The 23552-nt window shown below is 41.5% G+C and overlaps 1 long non-coding RNA gene across 2 annotated transcripts; it reads left to right on the top strand.

Moving 5' to 3' along the window:
- Positions 1 to 11000: 11000 nt before the first annotated feature.
- On the top strand, positions 11001 to 22775 carry LOC140703022 (uncharacterized). 2 transcript variants are annotated; one of them, XR_013540829.1, is made up of 2 exons: positions 11001 to 11485; positions 14616 to 22775. It is a non-coding gene; the product is annotated as an uncharacterized LOC140703022 (long non-coding RNA). The 2 variants fall into 2 exon arrangements; XR_012082308.2 differs by having other exon boundaries at positions 11471 to 11605.
- The last annotated feature ends 777 nt before the right edge of the window (positions 22776 to 23552 follow it).

Genomic DNA, 23552 nt, shown 5'->3' with positions numbered 1-23552 from the left:
CAACCACTGAAAGGGAACAAAGAAATGCCGCACAGGATTGAGCTAAATCTTGATGTTCACCAGAAGACTACTACAGCCAAGGTCTCTCCTATGATCAGCATCACCTGATAATGCACCCTTGTCTAGAGACGGACTACTGTGTCAGGGCTGTCATTGCCATTGGCGAGCAGAGAGCAGGGGTTGGTGGCAGAGCCACTGCCCTCCCTGCTGTCACTTACCACCACTTGTTCACCACTGCTTGAGCTAGCTGTTGCTACCATCCAAGTTTTGCTACCTTGTTCCCCCGAAAATAAGCCCTAACCTGAAAATAAGCCCTAGTATGATTTTTCAGGATGCTCGTAATAGAAGCTCTACCCCCCCTCAAAATAAGCCCCAGTTAGGTGAAACACCGCCCTCCACCATGTGCAGCAACCAGAAGAAGATGACATGACTGTATTTGAATAAATATAGTTTGTTGTACACGAAAAAATAAATAAAACATCCCCAGAAAATAAGCCCTAATGCTTTTTTTGGAGCAAAAATTAATATAAGACCTTGTTTTATTTTTGGGGAAACAGGATACCTGCTGCTACTTGCCTCCATCTATAGCATAGCCACATCTTGGCCAACGACATGAATAATCCCTGGCATTGACCACCCTTGTTCCTTCTGTGGCACTTTCTGACAATCACTGCCTTAATTCCTTACGTGGACTTCTATCCATCGCAAGCACGTGCTCAGATCTTTGAAAACCTCTCATCCAATCCTGAAGAGACGTCACTGAAATTTCTTGGAAATCTTGCCTTTGGAGTCTTACGTGAATGTCAGAGTCAGCTTACAGGGAAGTCATGTGGTTGTCTAGTAACTCTGATAAAGTAGGCTAAATCCACCACAGTGGCTTCTTTGTTTGTGGGATCAACTTAAGGTAACAACCTTAGGGCTAATACTCATCTTACTTGAGGTTTAATGCTAATTGTGAGAAGAAGCACATGGAGCTCTCATGGAACTTGAGTCAGATGAATCGCCAAGTGGACCCTGAAAGGCCATCACAGAGATGAATAGATGAAGGGTTGAGATATTCAACATTTTTATTTTCTGTGGTTCTAAAGAGCTAAAATCAATAGGCTACAATTAAGAGAAAGGGGATTTTGTCTAATCTTTAGGAAGAAAATCCTAACCATATGTATGAGCTGTTTAGCAGGGGAAGAGACTCCCTTTAAATTTGGTGAACTCTCCTTAATCAGAGAATTCCAAGGCATAAATGAGTAGCATCTCTTGATATACAATTATGCACACTATCAGGAACACATTTTAATAAGAAATATTTTAACTATGGCAATAGTATTTTTTAGCAAACTAATTCCTATAATGGACATTCTTACCAGTCTACTTCTTAGGGGCATTTTCTTTAGTACACAAGAATAAGGACACACACAGTGGTCAATTTGGGGGAATTAGCAAACATAACTGGTTTAAATTCCAATAGGGAATTAATTAATTCCTGTGAAAGTGACAACCATATCCCCAGGAGACACAAAAGATAAAGAATGAAAAGAATTAAATACAATCCATCAATGTATGAGATTAGCTTTGAAGGCATGACTATAGTTTACAGTGAAAGTTGCAAGTCTTGTAAAAGACTGAAAATAAAAATTAGTCATATGTGGTTCAAGCTATCTGGAAAGGGCTGCATCTCCATTTCAGGGAGGCTCAAAGAGCTGGAGGTAAGCAAATCAAGACTGTAAAGCTTCTGGAAGAGATCAGTAGGAGATAGAAAAGAAGTGGAGAAGGAAAAAAGAAGAATTTTTCAGTGGTTTATATCAGAATACAGGGACTGCTTTCTGAACAAAGGCACAGTATTAAAAAGGGGTCTGTCTGGATAGTCTAGTTGTTGAGATTTATAGGTGAAAACAATGTAAAAATAAAAAGTAAAAAAAAACCCACAAAATGTGGCAGCACCTTAAAGACTAACTTTGTGGACAAGTCCACTTTGTCAGTGGATGAAGTGTATGATGAAGTGCAGTTGTCTATGAAAGCCCACATTAAAACAATATGAGCTTTTGTGGACAAGTCCACTTCATCAGACACTTCATCAATGGACCACTTGGGCACAGACTGAGGTTGGGCTACAGAGCATTTTCCACTGTGTTGTGTGATTGCCAGGACATAGATTACACTGGACTACTCCACAAGCAGTCCAAATTGCAATCTATTTCCCTGTGTGATCACACTCTAAGTTGAAAAAAAGAAAGGTCAGATATATAGGCAAGGAAGTGATCTCCTAAAAACAGGCTGAAAGACGCCTTTTCTAGGATGTTGTTGCTTCAGAGGCAGCTTTTAGCCTGAGTCGGGGAGAATGTCTCAACCTAAAATTTGAGGGTGAGATTCTGTCCCCCATTCCTCCCAGGTTGGACTACCTACTTGTCATCAAGACGCATTTGGTTGGAAGAAGGAAATGTTCTCTCACCACAGAAGCACAGTGAGAAGCTTGGGAGAAACCCAGGTGGTTTTGCCTCGGTTGAAGCTGGTCTTGGAAAGCTAAAATGGTTATGTTTTGGAACATTGAGCTAACAAGACACCCCTTAGTGAGTGGGAACTGGATCGTTTTGGAAAGTGATGGCAGCAAGGCTGGCTGTTTAGCAATGTACTGAGTTCTGTGGCACAAAGATGTCAGCAAGCAAAATGATTTCAGTGGTTTCAAAACAATTTCAGTAAACTGGACAGGAGAGAAGGAACACTTGATCCTAGATGTAAATGGAAGAACACCACAGTTCAGAAGCAGAAGAATACAGTATTACGACACTGGGCAGTTGAAATCTAGGTTCTTATTTGTCCTCTTGAAGGTGAAGTCATGCTAGCTCTAGGAGCAGAGACATGCTGAGATGAAGGAAACACAGCACACACACACACACACACACACACACACACACACACACACACACACACACACACACACACACACACACACACACACACACACACACACACACACACACACACAGTTTCTTGTGACCAAACAAGATAAATGGAAAGGGGAGGAAAAACATCTACTTGGGACAACTACTCATCTGGATGGCACAATTGGCTGTTGATTGTCACAGTACTGGAGATGGCATAAATCCAGTAGCACAGACATTTCCTGGATGACCAAATATTTGTGGAGCAGGGGAAGAGTTATATGTCTGAAGAATCTACCCGTTGGAGGTATGCCCCTTTTTGTTTTCACACCTAAGGCCTGATTGCAGAGCTTCAATTATGAAGTTCTCATTCTTTGTGGTGGCTATTCAAAAATCATACTGCTGTAAATATAGCCTGTGTATGTGGCCAGCTCCTATTTCACTGATCCTCAGGAGAGAATTGTACAGTGGGGTCTTGACTTAAGAACGGCTTGAGTTAAGAACATTTTGACTTAAGAAGCGCTCTCATAGGAAAATATTGACTTAAGTACTTAGATTTGAGTTAAGAACTGAAAAAAAACCACGTGGGAGGCAGGGAAAGTGCAAAAAGTGAACTTTCAGTTAACTGTTGGCCAGTGAAAAGGGTGCCTGTCTGCTTCCTCACTCCTCCCAGCGTTTAGAGAGTGGATTGGGAGACAGTCTTCAGGCTGCCTGGTACTGCACTGCCTGGACTGTATTTTCCCTGCCTTCCCTGAACCTTTCTTGACATAAGAAAAAAAGAAACAAAATATCCCCCTCTAGTGGTCGAAGGGGGAATAGCAGCTTCCCATTAGTTTCTATGGACGGAAAAGAGCAGATACGGATTAAATGGTTTTCAATGCATTCCTATGGGAAATGCAGATTTGACTTGAGAACTTTTTGACTTGAGAACCGCCTTCCAATACGGATTAAGTTCTCAAGTCACGACCCCACTGTATTATTGGATTTCATTATTCAAGGCTTTGCTTTGGTATCTATTAAGCAACACCGCTATCAATCTTCTCTGCTAAACACAGGGTTGGGAAAAGTTAAAGTTCTTAGAATCTCCCGCCCAGCAAGGCTAGGAACTTTTCCAGTCACTGTCCAAACTACATGGGTCAATGCATAAGTGTTTAAAACAGAGATGGACAAAGTGTGGCTGTAGACCATATGTGGCCCTTAGGTCCCTACTGGGCCCCAGTTCTTCAAACCTAGCCGTCCACCCCCTAAACTGGGCTGTAACAGCACTCAGTCATTCTCCAGAAATCTCTACAGGTATGTTGTTGTTGCTGTTTATTCACTAAGTTGTGTCCGACTCTTCGTAACCCGATGGACCAGAGCACGCCAGGCCCTCCTGTCTTCCACTGCCTCCCGGAGTTTGGTCAAATTCATGTTGGTTGCTTTGATAACACTGTCCAACCATCTCATCCTCTGTCGTCCCCTTCTCCTCTTGCCTTCACACTTTCCTAATATCAAGGTCTACAGGTATAGAGATCTATAATCATAAACGTGGTGAAAATGATGTCTAGTGGGAGAATGGTGCAATCAGACAGTTTCTGAGGCTATCCACAGGTGCAATGAATTTGAAGATGTATTTAAATCACAGCAGAAAAACAGGGAATAAGAGTCATGAAATGAAGACATGATATAAAAGAAATCAAAGGAAAATCAATGGATTTCTAATGCAATACAATGCAATGATGAAATGAAAAGTGCAGAGCAGAACAACCTGAATTAAAATATTAGATGAAATTACAGTTACGCAAAATCAGCCACTGTTAGTCCTTTATCAAACACTTTATTTGCCCCCAACCTACCGCCAGCCCTCTAGTTGAAGCTCAGTATGTTCAACAGTCTTTGGCCTAAGGATTGAGAAAGAAAGATATATAGCAACTGAAGCTTCAGGGGAATGTGCAGGAGAATTGATCCACGAGAAAACCAGAAGTAAAAATGTAAAATAAAGTAGCAAAATCATCCTCCCACCCCCCTCTCTGTCTCTCTTGCTCTCCCTCCCTCTATGTAGGGGTATGTGTGTGTATTGTGTAATCTCCTAGAAGGAGCAATTTAACCCATTGTAAAAACTGAAGCCTTTTTCAGAGTCGAGACAAACTAAGGCCTAAGGCCAGAGCAGGCAAAATCTGCAGAAGTAAAAATTACATGAGAAAAAGTGAATTGAGAAGCATCTGCATGTGAGCGTAAGTGTGCAGGAATGTGACTCTGAGTTTGAGTCTCCTTGTCCCAAGAAACAATTCCTTTTTGCTTCACTGATGCCCCTTATTTTCCTGCATTCTGGTTGGCTTCCTTACCTTCACAAGCTGGGGGAGGAAGTGAATTGCACCACCTTTCTTTATTCCCAGAAAGTTAAAAAAAAACAAATTCCTTTGTCCTGTGGCACATGATGTGACTGTAGCATCTTATCAGGGCACACTCTGGACCTGGAGCCACTGAAATTACCCAACTTTGTAGCCTGTCCATACTGCTCCATTCTCTTCTAGCTCAGCCAGGGCCTTGTTGCCACAGCAATCTTGTAGCCGTCTTTTCTTGCTCATTCCATCATGGAAGAGTCCAGGCTAAAATGAGCAAGAAAAGGATCAGAATGAATCCTCAGCCCTTTTTGCCAACAGGAAACAGTCAACTGCACTGTTTATGATGAAAACAAAGAGATCCTCAATGCCATTGCATAGGCAGGACATTCCACCAGTCAGTGGTCTATTCAATAGACCAGTGGTCCCCAACCTTGGGCCTCCAGATGTTCTTGGACTTCAGCTCCCAGAAATCCTGGCCAGCAGACGTGGTGGTGAAGGTTTCTGGGAGTTGTAGTCCAAGAACATCTGGAGGCCCAAGGTTGGGGACCACTGCCATAGACCATATATCTGTAGGCCAGTCCACATGTTCACAGGTTTTCTGTCTAGTGTACCCTTATAGCTAAAAGCTGGGTCTGATTAACACTTGGAAGCATCTCCAAAGGACACTTAAATTAACCTTTTGCTGATATAAGAAATCCACAGCAAAAGCATCCCTAACAGATGGCAATCCAAATGCCCTGGATCCTTTAGTTGTGAGTCTAACCCTGAGAGGGCTAGCTCCTCTCCAGTTTGGTGTGGAACAGGGGCAGCACGAATTGAATGGGGAGCTAAAAACAATATGTGCAAAGTAGATGATGTCCGTGGTTCCTGGAAGGTGCTAACTTTTGTGTTAAAAGCACCAGAATCCACACAAGGACAAAATGTATGCCTCTAAAACCAGAGAAAGAGAATAAAGGAGTGCAATTGGAGGCATGCATTCAATCCTATGGACATTTGTAACCCCTGTGAAATATTGGTTCAGTCCAAAGGGGTGGGACTAAGAAAGAGCAGGGCTGTGAGTAATGGATTTGAATCAGAAAGAGTAGGAGAACTGAGGAAGCTGGAGCTGCTGTTGCCACTTAAACTGTTGAGGCTCTTGCCAATTTGGTCTAAGGTACAATTTCTATATGTTTGTGTTGGAGGAATGGATCCACATAGTGAATTCATGCATTGCATACAATTGAACTGATATTTTATTTTATGGTTTTGAAGATGCCACACGAAGAACTGATTCTTCTATGTATTGGACACCCAACCAGTTGAAGAAGATGTCTTGAATTTTCATCTGAATTTGAATTTAAAGGAACGCTTGAACTTTGCAATTCTACAAGCAGTTTTTGTATTGGTGCTGCCACCTAGGACTAGCATTTTGTTGTTCTAATTGCTCATGTTTAGAGATGGGGGTATTCACATTTGTATATGAATAGGAATACCCCCACACAAGTGGACATAATGAGGGTCAAGACCCATGGGGCCTGACCGTGACCTCTGCGACCCATCCAATGACTCTGGAGATCGCAAATGGCTCATCACTCTTGGGAGGAAGTGGGAGGACAAGCTTCTCTGCTAGGTCGAACCGTGGCTCACTGAACATGATCTCCAGAGCCATTGGAAGGATCACAGAGGTTGCGGCAGTGGCAGAATTGTGAGTGGATGATCTGGCCCCATGGGATATACAAGTAGACATAACAAGGGTGAATAATCCGACCCTTGTTATATACAAATATGAATACCCCCATCTCTTCTCATGGTGTCTGTCATATAACTGTGAATAAGAAACGATTCATTTTGTGAAATTGTGTTTTCAAGGTTCATATATAAGCAAATGGTCCCACAGAACTTAAAAGTGTTATACAGTATATTCCATACCATTTCTTAATTCCTTTGCAATTTTTTAAAATAATGTATGTAAATTCACATTTTTGTTATTCAATTTCCCTTGGTATATGCCACTTCCCTTAATATCTATATTTTTCCACACAGTTTTTGAGCTGTAAATTGCACCCAAAAATGTGCATTCTAAAATGCTCAGTCAGAAGAATGGTAGTCTTCCATTTTGCATATAAGCCAAAGAAGTGAAAATTATGTTGGTTCACTTAACACCTCTGCATAGGGATGGGGGAGAATTTGGTCTGACCTGCATTCTTAGATGAACTGACCTAATTTACACTTCCCAGACAGATATGTAGATTAGTCAGGGAAATGTGAAGTAGGTCGGTTCATTTAAAAATGCAGGTCAAATGAAATTCTTTGTCATCCCTACTGGGAATTATAAATTGCACCCAGCTATTTTTAATTGCTGGAGATGGGATGAGAGAGATGATGCATAGAAAAAAAATGACTAATCTAGAATGTGATGACAGACTGCAAGTTATTAAAACATAAGTAATTCAGAGTGGAGGGCAGTCTAAAGTAGCAAGAAGCAAAACCATTGTGATTTTTTTTAAAAAAAAAACCAATCTGCCACACTCTAAAAGTCTTGTGGTTGCCTAAAGATAAGACGTTCTATTTGGTTTAGACTCTTATGAACTTTTAAAAGGAACTCACTGGTTTACTGGCTGCTTCCTGGCAGCCAAATTGTCACAATCCCTCCATTTGCACAGCACAATTGCTACACTGCACATTATTAAACATGTTGCATTGTCCTTACCAGAAAAATAACAGAGGGAAATACTCTCCAATATGAACTAATTCTGATATTTTATCTTGAGTACTTCCTTGCATTTATAAGAGGACATAGTACTTAAAAGCTGGTATGTATCTAAATGCCTCTTAAAAGGCCTTAAAATCTTTTAAAAGTTACTTTTGAAAGTAACTCGTGTTAGTTGTTGCACTTAGGTAACTTAGGTGTTAATTCATTACAGCTAAAAAGTATATTTGCAACTACTATTTATATCACAATATCTGAAATGAACCAGTTAATAGTAACTATGCATTCATGCACATGTTCAGATTTTGCTAAAATCTCATTAACCCCATCAAGAATAAAGCAGGCATATGACAAACAACATTTTTTTAAAAAAACAAGGATCCTTCTAGAAAGAGTCAGAGACAGTAGAGATTTAACAACGAGGTCTTCATTTTTTACTTTGAAAAAATTGTTTCTATCATACTTTTCTCCAAAGAGTTTAAGGCACCGTAGTTTGCCTGTCCTTTCCCCTGTTCTGTGGTCACAACATGAAAAAGTGTGATTATGCTGTTATGCAATCCAGTGTATCAGCTCTGGTGGGAATAGTCACTCCACCAGCGTTCAGCTGAATTTAGACCTAGGATCCCCTCAACCAGAACTGGCCGTAATGATTGGAAAGATGCTGGGCATCACAACATCTGCCAGCTCTGGAAAAATATCCAGGGAATTTTGAGAAAATGTGGTTACTGTAAGAATAATGACATGGATTTTAAACATATGCAGCCTGCTTGTAGCTTGGCATGGTCCTATTGGCAGAATACATTAGAGTCCAAGAGAAATGATTGGATATGAAAATACTGAACAATTCACTATACTAATTGCTGTTTTGTTGCTGCAGGAAATCTGAAACAAGGAGCTTGTCCTGTGTGTCAACCTGTCAAGGCAATCTGTTATTTCTTAGTCATGGCAACAAAGTTCATTGCTTCCAAGGAAGGAGCTAATCAACCCAAGACTGTACTGAAGCAATTTTAAAAATAGCGAACCTAAGTGATACATTGTGAGATTCATCAGTGCCTGCAGCAGACAGAAGCAGCCTACGCAGAAGGCTGCTGGAACACTGCTCAGTATACCAATGTTTTAATATGTACTTTTGGCAGTGCTGTGGAGTACAGCAGTTAAGCACAACATCCAGGGACAGAACACAGGGAAGTTTTCTTTTTTCTTTGGACTTGGAGTTCAGGTTCAGTAAAGGAACGTCCCATGGTCTTGCCAAAAGCTGTATGTGTTGCCTGCTTCGAGGTTCAGAAATAGCCTCCGTTCTTATGTACCTGTATTTTAAGGCATAGCAGATGAGTTTAAGATAATTGCCTAACTCCATAACTTAAAACTGGTTTCCTTTCATTTGAAGGTATCAAAATTTAGTCGATTCTAATGTAACATCCTTGGAAAAGATGTTTGTTTCAGTTTGATTTGGCAAGAATTTCCCAAAACTCAGAAAATTCATCTCTGGGATGGAAAGAACTTGAGACTTAAACAATAAATAAATAAATAAATAAATAAATAAATAAATAAATAAATAAATAAATAAATAAATAAATAAATAAATAAATAAATAAATAAATAAATAAATAAATAAATAAATAAATAAATAAATAAATAACAGGGCTTGGGAAAAATCGAAACAGTCTGAGTCTATATTTAGGCTCTAGTTGGATAGCTCAGTGAGTTGGGTCTCTGGCTGAGGAGTCAGAGGTCAGAAGTTCTCCACTGTGTGTCCCAGAAGACCCAGCCTATGTGGCCTTGGGCAAGCTGCACAGTCTCAGGATGTGCCCAGCAGAATGGAATGGTGAACCACTTCTGATTACTCTCTACCTAGAAAATCCTGAGAAACGTCACCATAACTCAGCATTGACTTGACAGCACATGACTATTATGATTTTATGCAGGTTGCATTTACCATGGGTAGATGTGAGCACTTAAGTCCCTCCCTTCCACTTATGATTTTGTCACCCCTGTATACGTAGAGAGTAATGAACATTAATAGGGACTGGCTCCACCATTTGTCAGGATCCTAGTTTTCTAGGGTCCTAAGTCACATGGACAGCCTTCATGGATCTGGAAACTCTCAGCAAACTTGCCACACTCCAGTGAATGAGGGGACTATGAAACTGGAAATGGAGATGATGGGGCCAGAGCACTCCTCTCGGTCTGGGGCCAAGTATACTCCAGATGGAGTAATGACCAGAATAGGCTATAGAGCTCTGAACACTGAGCTCTCAACAAACCTGGCTTTGAACTCCTGTATTCAGTCATGTTTGTGCTAGGACTACCATTTCATTTTTTTGAAGTTTCCAAGACAGACTCTTCATTTTTTAATGGCTGTACAAGAAGTTTGCACAGCGTTGTTGTCGTCAGGGTGGGAATAGCTGGTGCCCCTAATGAAAAGAAAAACAGTTCTGGGTTCTGCTCAGCGGTAGATCCTATGCTTTCTATACAGAAAATCCAAGTTTCCTTTGGAAAGCAGTATGGAGCAGTGGCTAAAGTGTTAGCCCGGGACCTGGAAGAACTGGTGAGTCATGAAACCTTACTAGGGAACTTTCAGCCAAACACAAGGAGGCAGTGATGGGCTGGAGGAGGAGTGCAGGACATGGTGGAAGAGATGGAAAAGCCTGCTGCTGAAACAATTTCACCCCCTCCCTGCCTTAGCTATGTAATGGCGATGCCATCTTAGGGAAGATGGTTGTTGTTGTTGGTGAAGCCATGGCTTGAAGGGGGACAAAAAGGGCAATAGCTCCCTTCCTGAGAGAAAAGTCACCCTCCCTCAGTAAAACTGAATGTAATCCACCCTCGTTACCTGCACTTCCTGGAGTCCATCAAAGGCTGTTGGAGTGGATTTAACAAACATTCAGCTGGGAATTTTTAAGCTGTTTGTTCAGATGCAAGTGCAACCATCACATTAAATAGTAGGTTAGAATTATTTTCTGAACAATCTGTTTTCTTTGCCCTATTAAAAATGCTTTTTTTCTGCAAATGTGTCCGGGGGGGGGAACAGGTCACAGGTTACTTGGCTATTATAAAAGGGGGTCGTGACTTGAAAAAATTTGGGAAACACTGTAGTAGAGAGATGCATGAGAAGACATTTCAATGGAGAGGAAACCAGGTGCAGCTTCTGGAAGGTGGTGCTTTAGTTGACGCTGCTGCCTCAACTCCTTTCAAATAAATGTGGGCTTTGTATGATAATTTGAAGCAACAAATTGACAGGGCTCTTTTCTCCCATGGGAACCGAGGGCAAGCTGTTAAAAGGGGGGAAAATAGATTTTACTGCTGAGATAAGAAATTTGGGAGCGACAAGTGTGAGGCAAACAAGGCTGTCGTCTTCAACACTCCAGTCAGAAAGTGCCAGCATGTCTGCTGTTAAAATTAAAATTAATGTGCTTAATAGCAAGCTGTAAATAAGGCTGCCTCTGCTGGTTTCTTTTTAACTCTTTCATCATCACAGAATGGAAAGCTACCAGACAGGTCCTCTGATAGCAGAAGCGCAGATAACCTCTTATGCCATTATTTGAAGAAGACAGATGCAGAAGGGGAGTTAGAACATACGACAGAGACCAGGAATGGTAGGGATTATTTTTTTTTAAAAAGTCTACATTATTTGTTCCCACTTATCTCAGTTCTCTGAGCCTGACAAGTCACTTCAATGATGCATTTTAAAGTCCTCTGAAATTACTTGTCTTCAGGTAAGATCAAGACAAATGAGCATATTTTTTTCCTCCCCATTAAATTTTGAATAATTTGTGCAAACTCTCTCTGTGTAAAACTAGTGTCCTAGCACAGTGTGCATGCGTGTGTGTATGTGAGAGTAGAAGGGAGCCTCCAAATGTCTAATCCTTTAAAATCCCTGCTAAAAGCACCACTATCCTCATTTTGTGTGTCTTGTCTGCCTTGAAGCTTTTTTTGCATTAAATCATGATTTTGTGCAATTTTAATTTGCACAAATGGAGCCTTCTCTTTCTTCTCTTTTGTTATGCTTTGAAACAGCTTCATTCACTAGTGAGGTAAGGAGTGCCATTTTTCAGTTCCTCTTTTTCGCCAAAGAGGAGAGACTGAGAGAAACTTTTACATCCCTAGGGGTCAGAGTACAGTGGTACCTTGACTTACGAATGTCTCTACTTATGAACATTCTGAGTTATGAATGGCTCCGTTTGCAAAATTTTGCTTCGACTTGCAAACGGAGCTTTACGAATGAAAAAAGAAAAAAACCTTTCCTGCCCTTTTTTTTGACCTAAGTTCATCTTAGGTCAAAAGAAGAAAAAATTTAAAAAATTCTCCCCCTACTGGTAGAGTATGGATTAATTGACTTTGCATTAGTTCCTATGAGAACTAATGCCTCCACTTGCGAACAGCGCCTCGACATAAGAATGAAAAACAGCCAGAAAGGATTAAATGGTTTTCAATGCATTCCTATGGGAAATTTTGCCTCCACTTATGAACTTTTGACATACGAATGCCGTTCCAATACAGATTAAGTTCGTAAGTCGAGGTCCCACTGTAGTTTTCCAGATTGTTGGACTACAATTCCCAGCATTCCTCAGCATTAGCTATGCTGGCTAGGTCTGACAGGAGTTTCAGTCCAACCATATCTTGAGGGCCGCACTTGGTCTGCTGGTCCTTCGGCAGTTTGTGGGAGCAGAGCTGGGTGATGGTTTTATTCTAGTTCATTTTCAGAAGTGTTTAGCTGAATTCACACATTGCTCCTTATTCAGGATGGGAAGAACATGAAATGTAAATAAGCTGAAAGTGGGAGAGATAGAAGCTGTGAGATTAATCTATCCAGGGTCATGGTTTCTGAATGGGAAGATCTTAATTTCATGTTCTCCAGCACTGAAGATTCCTAGCTCCAAAAATATTTTTTCTAAGCCACAATGCTTAGTTTCTTAGAGCCCTGAGGAATTTTAAATTCACAGTAAAATCCTGTGCATGTTTACTCATAAATAAACCCCCTTGAGTTGAACAGGATTTACCCCTGCCTTTATTGGCCAGAAAAGTATATACCTACATACTTCTTCTAAAGCCAGTTCTAACTAGTTGGAAGAGCACATAAACATGAGCTGAAACATTTTGGGCTTCACCCGTTGCCTGGGAAATATGGGTAAATTTTTAAATAGGACACCCCGTGTCCAGGAAGTATTTTTTCTTGTTATTTGGAAACTGTTTTCTACTTCTTTTCGTATGGTTTTCTGCTTATGTTCCTATTGTTTTCTGCTTCTTAATTATTTTTTTAAGCTTTACTTTTTCAAGCCATGCCTTCAGAAAGGGGTTCAGTTAGGCCCTGCGGTGGGATATAAGTTTTAATTTTTTTAAAAAATAAAATAAAATGAACATGAGAATATAAATATAGCCTAGCTGGCCTGTGGGATCCAGTTCAGCATTTTTCCATCTTGGCCAGCTAGATTCTTCTAGGTACTAACCAAGCTAGGCCTAAAGATGATCAGCACAGCCTCTTCTTTGCACTTGGAAGCAAGGAGCAAATGGAACATGCAAAAGATGTCATCACGTGGAACAAACAAAAATTACAAAAAATCCTCTTATACATGGTGTTCCATTTTAGGTTGGCTCTGGTCAACCCAACTACACTTAATTCCTAGGTAATAATAATAATGTGTTGTCAAGTTAATTCTGACATATGGACACCTCTCTCAAGGTTTTCTGGGTAGAAAGTACTCAGAAGTGTTTTACTATTCCCTTCTTCTGGGGGGGGGTGCTCTAGGACGGTGCAGCTTGACCAAGGTCACACAGGGTGGTCCTTCTGGAATGCACAGTGGGGAACTGAACCCCAACAATACCTAACTGAGCAATCCAGCCATCTTTCCTTCCTGGGGACTCTGTTGTGGGTTGTTGTGGGTTTTTCGGGTTCTTTGGCCGTATACTGAAGGTTGTTCTTCCTAACGTTTCGCCAGTCTCTGTGGCTGGCATCTTCAGAGGGCAGCACAGAGGACAGAGTGCTGTCCTCTGAAGATGCCGGCCACAGAGACTGATGAAACGTTAGGAAGAACAACCTTCAGAACACGCCAAAGAGCCCGAAAAACCCACAACAACCATTAGGTCCCAGCCATGAAAGCCTTCGCAAATGCATTCAAGATTTTGTCACCCCTGAGTGTTTGTGATCCTCCTGAGAATTCAAGCCAGTGGTTGTCCCCTTGCTTTCCCCCCAGAACATAGAAAATATAGCTTTTAAAGATCACAATTTCCAGACTCCCTTTGCCAACCTAGAAACAAATTTGGCACTGATCAAATTTTTGGATGACACCTGTAGTTAGGAAACTGGCATTAGGAAAGCGATGTATAAACTTAGTTATACGAAACCAATCCAAACAAAAAACAAAACACAAGAACATAGTAGTACTTTAAAGACTAACTTTTGTAAGCTGTTGTCGGTTAATCCACTTCATCAGCCATATTAGAGTGGATTAGTCCATGAAAGCCCACATTGAAATATACAAGTTAGTCTTTAAGGTGCTACCACATTCTTGTGTTTTTGTTTTGTTTTGTTTTAGTTACACTTTTGACTGGCAGAGCTACTGCTTTGAAAACTACACATGTGTAAACTGTTCACAGTCATCATGCAGCACATTACCTTGGTTATGAAGGAACTATATTCTTGCGTTTTGTAGCTCTTGTAGTTCATTTATTTAAGTCAGTTCTAGAATCCTGTAAAAATAGTTTAACAGCATGTCTTTTCATTCAAAGGGATGTGGTGGTGCTGTGGGCTAAGCCACCGAAGCCTGTGCTGCAGGGTCAGAAGACCAGCAGTCGTAAGATCGAATCCACGCAACGGAGTGAGCACCCGTCGCTTGTCCCAGCTCCCGCCAACCTAGCGGTTCTAAAGCATGCAAATACAAGTAGATAAATAGGTACCACCTCGGTGGGAAGGTAACAGTGTTCTGTGTCTAAGTCGCACTGGCCATGTGACCACGGAAGATTGCCTTCAGACAAACGCTGGCTCTATGGCTTGGAAACGGGGATAAGCACCGCCCCTAGAGTCGAACACGACTGGACAAAAATTGTCAAGGGGAACCTTTACCTTACCTTTTCATTCATGGCTGAATGTGCACAGCCACCTGAGAAACTGTGGTCTTTGAAAGCTCTTCACCATAGTATCAGAAACCCCGTCAGAAATTTCCTTTATCTTCTCCATCCATTAATCATCATAAATAAAATTATTATTTCATCATCTGCATCTTCATTTCTTTTCTACTACTTAGAGATCCAATTGATGGAGGCTCAGATTACGTCAGACCTTATATGAAGACAATGATAAATTAGGAAGTGCAGCTAATATCCAGGAATGGAGACTTGAGTCATTGGACTCGCTATCAAATTCGACTGAAGTCACACCAATGACTCAACTAAGAATCTTCCCCCCCCCAATGATTTGGACTTGGCTCATGACTTGGGTTATTTTTAAGAAGAAAGGTGAGATAAAAAAGACTTTTGGGACTCAGACCCAAAGACTTGCCAGCATCCCTGCTAATATTTTAGAGAATCAGGACCAACAAATTAGGGAAAATGGGCCAAAGCAAAGAATATGAGTTTCAACAGTGACAAATGTAAAGTTCCACATTGAGGCAGGAACAAATAAATACACAAAAATAGGACGGATGACACCTGGTGTGTGAAAAAGATCTACATAGTCTCAGTAGATGACAAGGTAAACATGAGACAATGGGGTGAAGTAATGTACTTGTAAGTTGCATCAGGGGAAGTATAGTATTCAGACCAACTGAAGTAACAGCATTTCTCTGCTTTGTCAGATCTGTCCTAGAGTACCGTGTCCATTTCTGGGCACCACAGATTTACAAGGATATCAATAAGTTAGAATGTTTCCAGACGTGGGTAGCAAAGATTATGGAAACCAAGACCAGATCTATGTGACCCTTTTAGTCCTCCCTAAATCCACAGTCCAGATTCAGGCTGGATCTGGCCAGATCTACACACCAGACAGCAGAAACACCTGTGGATTCAGGAAGGATTTAAAGAGAAAGGGTGATCTGACCCAAACCTTATGATTGATGGTTGAGGGAACTAAATATATTTAGCCTTGAGAAGAGAAGACTAAGGGAATATGATAGCCATTTAAAAATATTTAATAGGCAATTACTATTGTAAACAGAGCAAGCTTGGTTTTTATGACTTTGGGAGTAGGACCTGATCCAGAAGATTCAAATGAGGAAGGGCATTTTATGTAAAAGTAAAAGTAGTCATAGAAATGACTATCCCAGACAGTGATGGGTTCCCTTCTCTTGAGAGGCTTTTAAAAGAGACTGGATGGCCACTTATCAGGGATGCTTGAAAATAGATTTCCTGCAGTGGCAGGGGATTGGACTACATGACTCCTGAAATCTGCTACCAACTCTACAATTTTGTGTTTGTACGATTGATGTGCAATATAGTGCTGTTCAAAGTGAAACCGTTCTTCCTGTGACTGGTCACACTGATGTATGATCAAGTGATGCTTCTGAAATGTAACAGATGTTCACCCCTAACTTTGCAACAGAAGTGTGAAAAGAGTTTCACACATCAGATGGGCTTCTATCATCACAAAATGGACTCTCCCTCCCCAAAGTGGGGTGTAATGTCAAACATCACATCCCACTCTCCTTAGCTAAGAAACAGAAAGGCTCCAAAGAAAGCATGTGTTTGTACAGCTACTAGAGTTTTAATGGGAAATGCTGGAGATTTTTTTGCAGAACTGGAAAAGAAAAAGCTAGCACATCATTGGAAACAGAACTCGCTTCAAAAGGTAAAGACATCAGTTTATCCTAGCATGAATTTGTCTCATTCTGCATGTTGCAGATCAGCTAGTTTTTGTTTCTTGATTGGCTATTGAATGGTAAGCATAGGTTTCATTTGCAAGTCTGCTTGCTCAGATGCAGACCTTTGAATGAATTGTGTGTCTGGTGTCTAAACCTTGGAATAGCTGGAAATACCCCCTCATAGCATTCCCCTCATTGCAATTTGACCCTTGGACTTCTGAAGGCAAAGCAGATTCTCCACCACTGAGCCACAGTTCCTCTTCATTCATCCAACACCAGAAATGTTAATAAAGGCTGTAGCAGGGCTGCTCCATTTTGACCCAAAGCCAGTAAGGAGCCAACTTTCTCAAGGGACAGAGAGATTTTTCTCAGCTCAAACATGCCCTGCCTTTAAAAATGGAAGACCTTGAGGCAAAGTATCTATGTCTGCTAGAACATCTTGATCTAAAACACATGCTTGGTCTTGCAGGCGAGTTTTACTGAAGACAGGAGAGCTCACGTCTAAGTAAGGAGTCAGAGTAGCAATTTTCCAGCTGGAAAACTGTGGACAGTAAGCCTCTATATAGAATAAACACTCCATGTTTAAATCAAGGAGAATCTCGTGGTTGAGAGAGAAACATAGGGCTGGTTTCTCTGATGCATGTCCATGTTAGTCAAATGGACGGCGGGTAATTGTTATATCTGGCTGTGAGTGTCTCCTGCAATTTTTCTGTGAGTGTTGGTGAGAACTCTTAGTACCTCCATTCATACATAAGAAGTTGGTGTTTCCTAAAGCACTTCCATGGGTCAGTGAAAACCCTGGGTGACCACTGTAAAGAAGGATCTTGGAAACCTAAATGTCACTGGCCTTGAGTAATGCCAACCACAAGGTAAACTGTGGTCAAGCTGAACTTGTCAGAGTATAGCTAACTAAACAGTAACAACTGTAGTGCAGTGAAAAAAGCATACTGGAAGTGGAGTCCGGCCCAAAGGGGCCCTGTTGATTTCTCCCTTACTGTACGCAGGAGGTCTCAGGTGTGTTACCTCTGACATTTCCAATTCATATGATGTCAAGTAGCAGGACTGGGAATAGTTTCTGCTCGACATCCTGGAGAGCTGTGGCCATTCAAGGTCAGAAGGGGATAACTAAGCAAACAAGTTAAGGAGGGGAAGGGTGAACCACGTTCAAACAGGTTCAACAGTGTATCTGTTGTTTGTGGAAGTTTGCAACTTTTGATGTCACCGAGGCTTTTATCGATGCTTACAGGTCATGCCATATGTTTGAAACAAAATGCTGAACTCTATAGCTTTTGCAGGAAGTAACGTCTGCCAGCTCCGAATATTTTGTCCAAGTCGGAGCTTGGAAAAAGTTATTTTTCAAATCATTTTTTGGGTGAAAACTCCAAGAATCATCTAGTTCCTGGGACTTATTGTTTGTTATTCAAAATAAGAGTTCTAAGCTCTGGCCCACATATGGCAGGAGTGTATATTATGGCACATAATAGCTGTCTAGCAAGGACAGAGAACATGTGGCCAGCCAGATGTTACTGGACTTACCACCCCAGACAGCAGGGATTGGTGAGATCTGTAGTCCATCAACATGTGGAAAACTACACGCTTCCCACCATTGTTCTTCAAGATCTCAAGCAGATATTTTTCTAATTTTTCTTTGACTTTTAAATACAGATTCCAGAGGCTAACTTTGGTCATTCTGCTTGCAAAAAACATGTGGTCTCATTGAATTGTGTCCCCTGCTAACTATATCCCTATGTTGTTGTTGTTTGTTCTTTAGTCGTTAAGTCGTGTCCAACTCTTCGTGACCCCATGGACCAGAGCACGCCAGGCCCTCCTGTCTTCCACTGCCTCCCGGAGTTTGGTGAAATTCATGTTGGTCGCTTCAGTGACACTGTCCAACCATCTCGTCCTCTGTCATCCCCTTCTCCTCTTGCCTTTATACTTTCCCAACATCAGGGTCTTTTCCAGGGAGTCTTTTCCATGGAGTTTCCCCCCCTTTTCCAGAGGTTTCACATTCTGTAAAATTCTGCATTTGAAGGCAGGAGGGCAGCTATTTTGAGTGATTTTTGCCCTCCTGATGCCTGGACACCTCCAGAAGTGCACCCCTGCCATCTATGGTGTTGTTTATGTTGTAGAAGTGATTACTCATTGTTCTTTGGGGCCCACCTTCAGCTTCTGTGTTCATGCAAAAAAATGGGGTGTGTGAGAGATGTTGTTGGGAGCGGGGTTCCAGAATCTTTAAATAATCTGTGTTTCTTCTTGTTGGTAGTACAAAAGCCAGCCAGTTCCTTGAATGCTCCTGAAGCCAGCTGTGAGGCTAGCCACCTTATATTCTCTATTTTGCATCCCAACTCAAACTCTGAGCCCTCCCCCCCCCCCCCCAATCACATTCCTGGTTATTTGCACTAAATTTGTACCAGAGTTTGAAATAAATGTCTCCAAAAGGTGGTAGCAGAGCTTGTGACATTCCTGGATAAATCTGTCATTTTGTTTTTCCCTGTGTTAACAATAATTTTAAATCTTCCCACTATCAACTGGATGCATGTTGAAAATATTTGTAAATCCCTGCGACAAAAAAGGAACTGAAACAAAACTTTGCCCAGTCTGAAAAAGTACACATGGCAAAGCTAGTGACTTCAAACCTTCAGTGATTTCAGTAGGAAAATTAAGTTTATTCTCAAATCATGTAAAAATTAAAAGCAAAAAGCAGAGTTTATGTAGCATACAGTCCCATAATGTTTAAAGCACTCTCTGGGCAGTTTACAATTTAATTATGCAGGCTACACATTGCCCCCCAACTAGCACCAGTGAGTTAGATATTCAATTTACCGACCTTCAAAGGATGGAAAGCTGAGTCCATTTTGAGCAGGTGACCTGTGCCCATTGAACTGAGATTGTGAGCAGAGTCTTGGCTGCAGTACTGCAGTTTAACCTCTGTGCCACAAAACTCCTTTAGCTTCTCCTTGATCATGGGTTATATTTTACATAGCAAAGCAAAGTTACTTTTTAAGACTAGAACTCCCAGAATATCCCATGCTGGCTGGAGAATTCTGGAGCTACCTTGAGTCCTTTAAGGAAAAAGGCAGGGAAAGAATATTTTAAATGAAAAAATAAATAAAACATATAAATTCTGTGAGTTACTTATGCAAAAAAAGTAACTCAGTAACTAAATGGAGAGATGCATTGTGAAATCAAATTGGAAAATAAGTCACCCAAATGCAACCTCTTTTTGTTGTGTTCATAACTTTTGCACATGCAATCTCAGTCCTGGAGAGTGGACATTTTTGGCAGATTCTTTTCCCCAATCCTGGATGTTCTATTCATTTTATAGTTGTATCAAGGCAATGATGGGTTCCCTAGCGAACAATTTCTAGCACATATTGGCCTTGGTCGAACATAGTTTGACCAAGATCTTGAAGGCAATGACTTCCTTTGCATCTGCAACAACACACATCGATCATATTCATACTCTCCAGATGTACTTCCTTTTCGCATTTGCATGCTCAGCTTGGGTTTGCTTCATCATCTGTTCTTTTTAAATAAGGTGATATCTGTCCCCTCCTTTTTCAAATATGTGCATGTATGTAAACATGCCTTAAACTGTATACAGTGCTTGAATGCATTCCTCCCATTGATGGAAACAGTGCTTCTCAACTTTTTTGTCCCCCAGATGCTTTGGATGTCAACTCATGACCTTTGACCATGCTGGCTGGGGCTTCTGACGCATGCAGTCCAAAACATCTGGAAGACAGAAATTTGGGAACCACTGGACTCGGGCAGTGTTCTCAGTGCATTTGAAATGTACAGAGATTTGGATGAATTTGAAGCCCTCTATTGATGCAAGGATTCCAGAGCACAGATTGTGTCCACCCCACAGATTGTCCCGGCAGAGCAGACAGAGGTCAACCTTTTGAAGATCAGATTCCTCACACATCAGTAGGCTAAACCTGATGACAAATCTGAGGAACAGAGAAATGTTATATTTTCAAAACTAAGGAAGTTCCTGGTAGTTGATTATATATTTCCTTGTTCAAGGCCCTGGTCACATGAAGGAAATGTTCTCTAATTATCCCCTAGTTAGTTCACTGCTTTTTTTTTTCTGGTCACACAACTCACGGTCAAGACTGAGACATTTTCCTGGCCAGCGGTGTAACTGAGGAACATTTCCCCATTGCCAGGAGGGTTGTGTTATTTTGTACCTGTTGTGTTGGTGCATTCCTTATGGGGATCGCCTGTGTGCATGACATGCCCCGCTTCTTTTCAGAATCAAAGCCAGGAAGGTGGCTGCCATACCATGGTATATATATTAATTTTTTAAAAATTTTCGGGACTGATACATTGATATGCTGGTACAGTGGTGCCTTGCTTGACAACGATAATCCGTTCTAGTGAAATCGCTGTAGAGCAAAATCGTCATCAAATGAAATTAAAAAACCCATTGGAATGTATTGAAAACCGGTCAATGCATTCCAATGGGGGAAATACCTCACCATCCAGCGAAGATCCTCCATAGGGCAGCCATTTTCTGCTCCCTGTAGAGTGAAGAATCTGTCCTGAACACAGCGGGCAGCTATTTTGCGATCCGTCAATCAGCTGTTTCTAATAGTCGTGTAGTGAAAAATCAGTTCCCAAAGCAGGGAACCGATCATCGTAAAGCGAAAAAAGGCCATAAAAACATCGTTTTGCGATCACTATAGCAGTCGCCAAAAACTCATTGTACAGTGGATTTGTCGTCAAGCGGGGTAACCGTCTAGTGAGGCACCACTGTAAATGTATGTCACCAAGGGGCTGCTGCCATTACATTACTGGTCAGTAATAATTTAAAAACAAAATTCTGTGGGAAGATACATTGAATTGTTGGTATACCAATGTCACTGGAGAGGTGATCATCAGTACTGCCGCACAGATATCCCATGTCCATTGTGTGTAATGCATTTCTGCAGGAGCAGCCAGTCCAACAGGGGACACGTTCCTAAACAGAAGCCCCTTCCTGATCAACGTTCCCTCTGATTTTCAGCCCCCATGGGTGGGACTCCACCCTCTGTGTGTGAGTCTGCACTGCTGCATGTGTGAGTCCACCATCTCCTCGTGCGGGGTTCTAGTGTGAATGAAAGGGGCTGGAAACTATTGCCGTGGGTGCATGGTGGAAGAGGAAAGCTGTGCTGAGGGGGCTGGAGTCACATTCACTAACACAATGATGCACCTTAGAGGGAACCTTGTTCCTGATATATCGATGTATATAAATAAATCAAAGGGCTAAATTGCCCCTTAATGCAAGAGAGAAAAATAAAACAGTGCCATGGTGTAGCTGGCCATAACGATTCAAATAAGAGGAAAAAGAATCAGCGCCCTCTAAAAGTTCTTGGGACATTTGTCCTGGGATATAAACCACATGACCACGAATCAGTACAACAGAGGTATGGAAAGTTTCGGAAGAACTATAAAACATTTCCCCCTGTGATCAGGGCCCAAGACAGTCCCAATATATCTCATCACTAACACCATATTTAGTATCCCCTCTTCTACTCTGTATTAAGACTCTTAAGTTCATGTAACTTTTCTAAGCTGTTGAACTAATAGGGTTTGAAACCCACAGCAAATCCACATACATTAATGCACTGCATCTACCAAATGTGCAGAAACAAATGAATTCAGGGACTGGTCTCATGGAAAAGGTCTGCCTTTCATGATCCTTGACCCCCACTAGCTGAACTGTATAAATTCTATATGACTTTCTTATCTTAAATAAACATACTTTACATTTTTGGCTTTGTCAGTACAGTGAATTACAGTAAGGACAGTAAATGACCACTTTGCCTTTGGATGACATGCAAACATGCTGTGTAAAATTCATTACCTTCACCTTGTCAGGACAGAGATACTGAAATCAAAGGGAAATCCATGTGAGGTAAAGGCACTCGTTCAGCTGGAAACCGTGTGCATGTGGAGAACTGGACTTCTACAGGTACATCCTGCACTGAAAGAGGAACTCCATATGCAAATAGATGACACAATCATCCTTTATTTCACTAGTCCAGAAACACATGTTCCTGGGGCTCAAACAGGGATCAAGATATTAGTAGAAGGGAGCTAGCATGTTTTGTTAACTACCATTGAGCTGGAAAAAATCTAAACTGTACCTTAAAAATGAGTATGGAAAAACTGCTGTTGAGTTGCTCGTTCCCTGTGTTAATTGATAACATTAACATTAGAAACGTAGAAATTCCAGTGAAAATAGCACAGAATTTATTTTAGTTCATTTATTATTTATTTATTTGTTACCTTTCCTCCAATGAGCCTCAGGTTGTATACATGGCTGTCCTATATACTGTATTGTCGTGACAACAGTTCTTCAAGATAGATCAAAGCTATCACTCACCAGCCTCGCAGCTCAATTCTGAACCAGTTGCAGTCGCCAGACCATCTTCAAAGGCAGCCCCACGTAGAGCGCATTGCAGTAATCTATACGGGATGTTACCAGTGCGTGTGTAACTGTCATGAGACTCTGCTCATCCAGGTAGGGCCGTAGCTGGTATAATTTCCGCAACTGAAAGAAGGCGCTTCTGGCCACCGAGCCCATCTGGGCTTCCAGCGTTAGACTGGAGTCCAGGAGCACCCCCAGGCTGCGGACCCTGTCCCTTAGGGGGGAGTGCAACCCCATTCAGGGCAGGGAAATGGTCTTCTAGCCTGTCCAGCAAAGCACCCACTAACAGCACTTCTGTCTTGTCTGGACTGAGATTCAATGTACAGTATTAACCCTCATCCAGCCTTCGAGAATATCTCATCCAGTCCATTATCAGGTCTAGACACGAGTTCAGCACAGAAACCGCCTCACCTGGATTGGTGGAAAACGAGAGGTAGAGTTGAGTGTCGTCAT

The sequence above is a fragment of the Pogona vitticeps genome, chromosome 1 (assembly GCF_051106095.1).
Source record: "Pogona vitticeps strain Pit_001003342236 chromosome 1, PviZW2.1, whole genome shotgun sequence".
Lineage (NCBI taxonomy): Eukaryota > Metazoa > Chordata > Lepidosauria > Squamata > Agamidae > Pogona > Pogona vitticeps.
The sequence above is the reverse complement of the archived record's forward strand: the minus strand, read 5'-3'. Positions and strand labels throughout refer to the sequence as shown.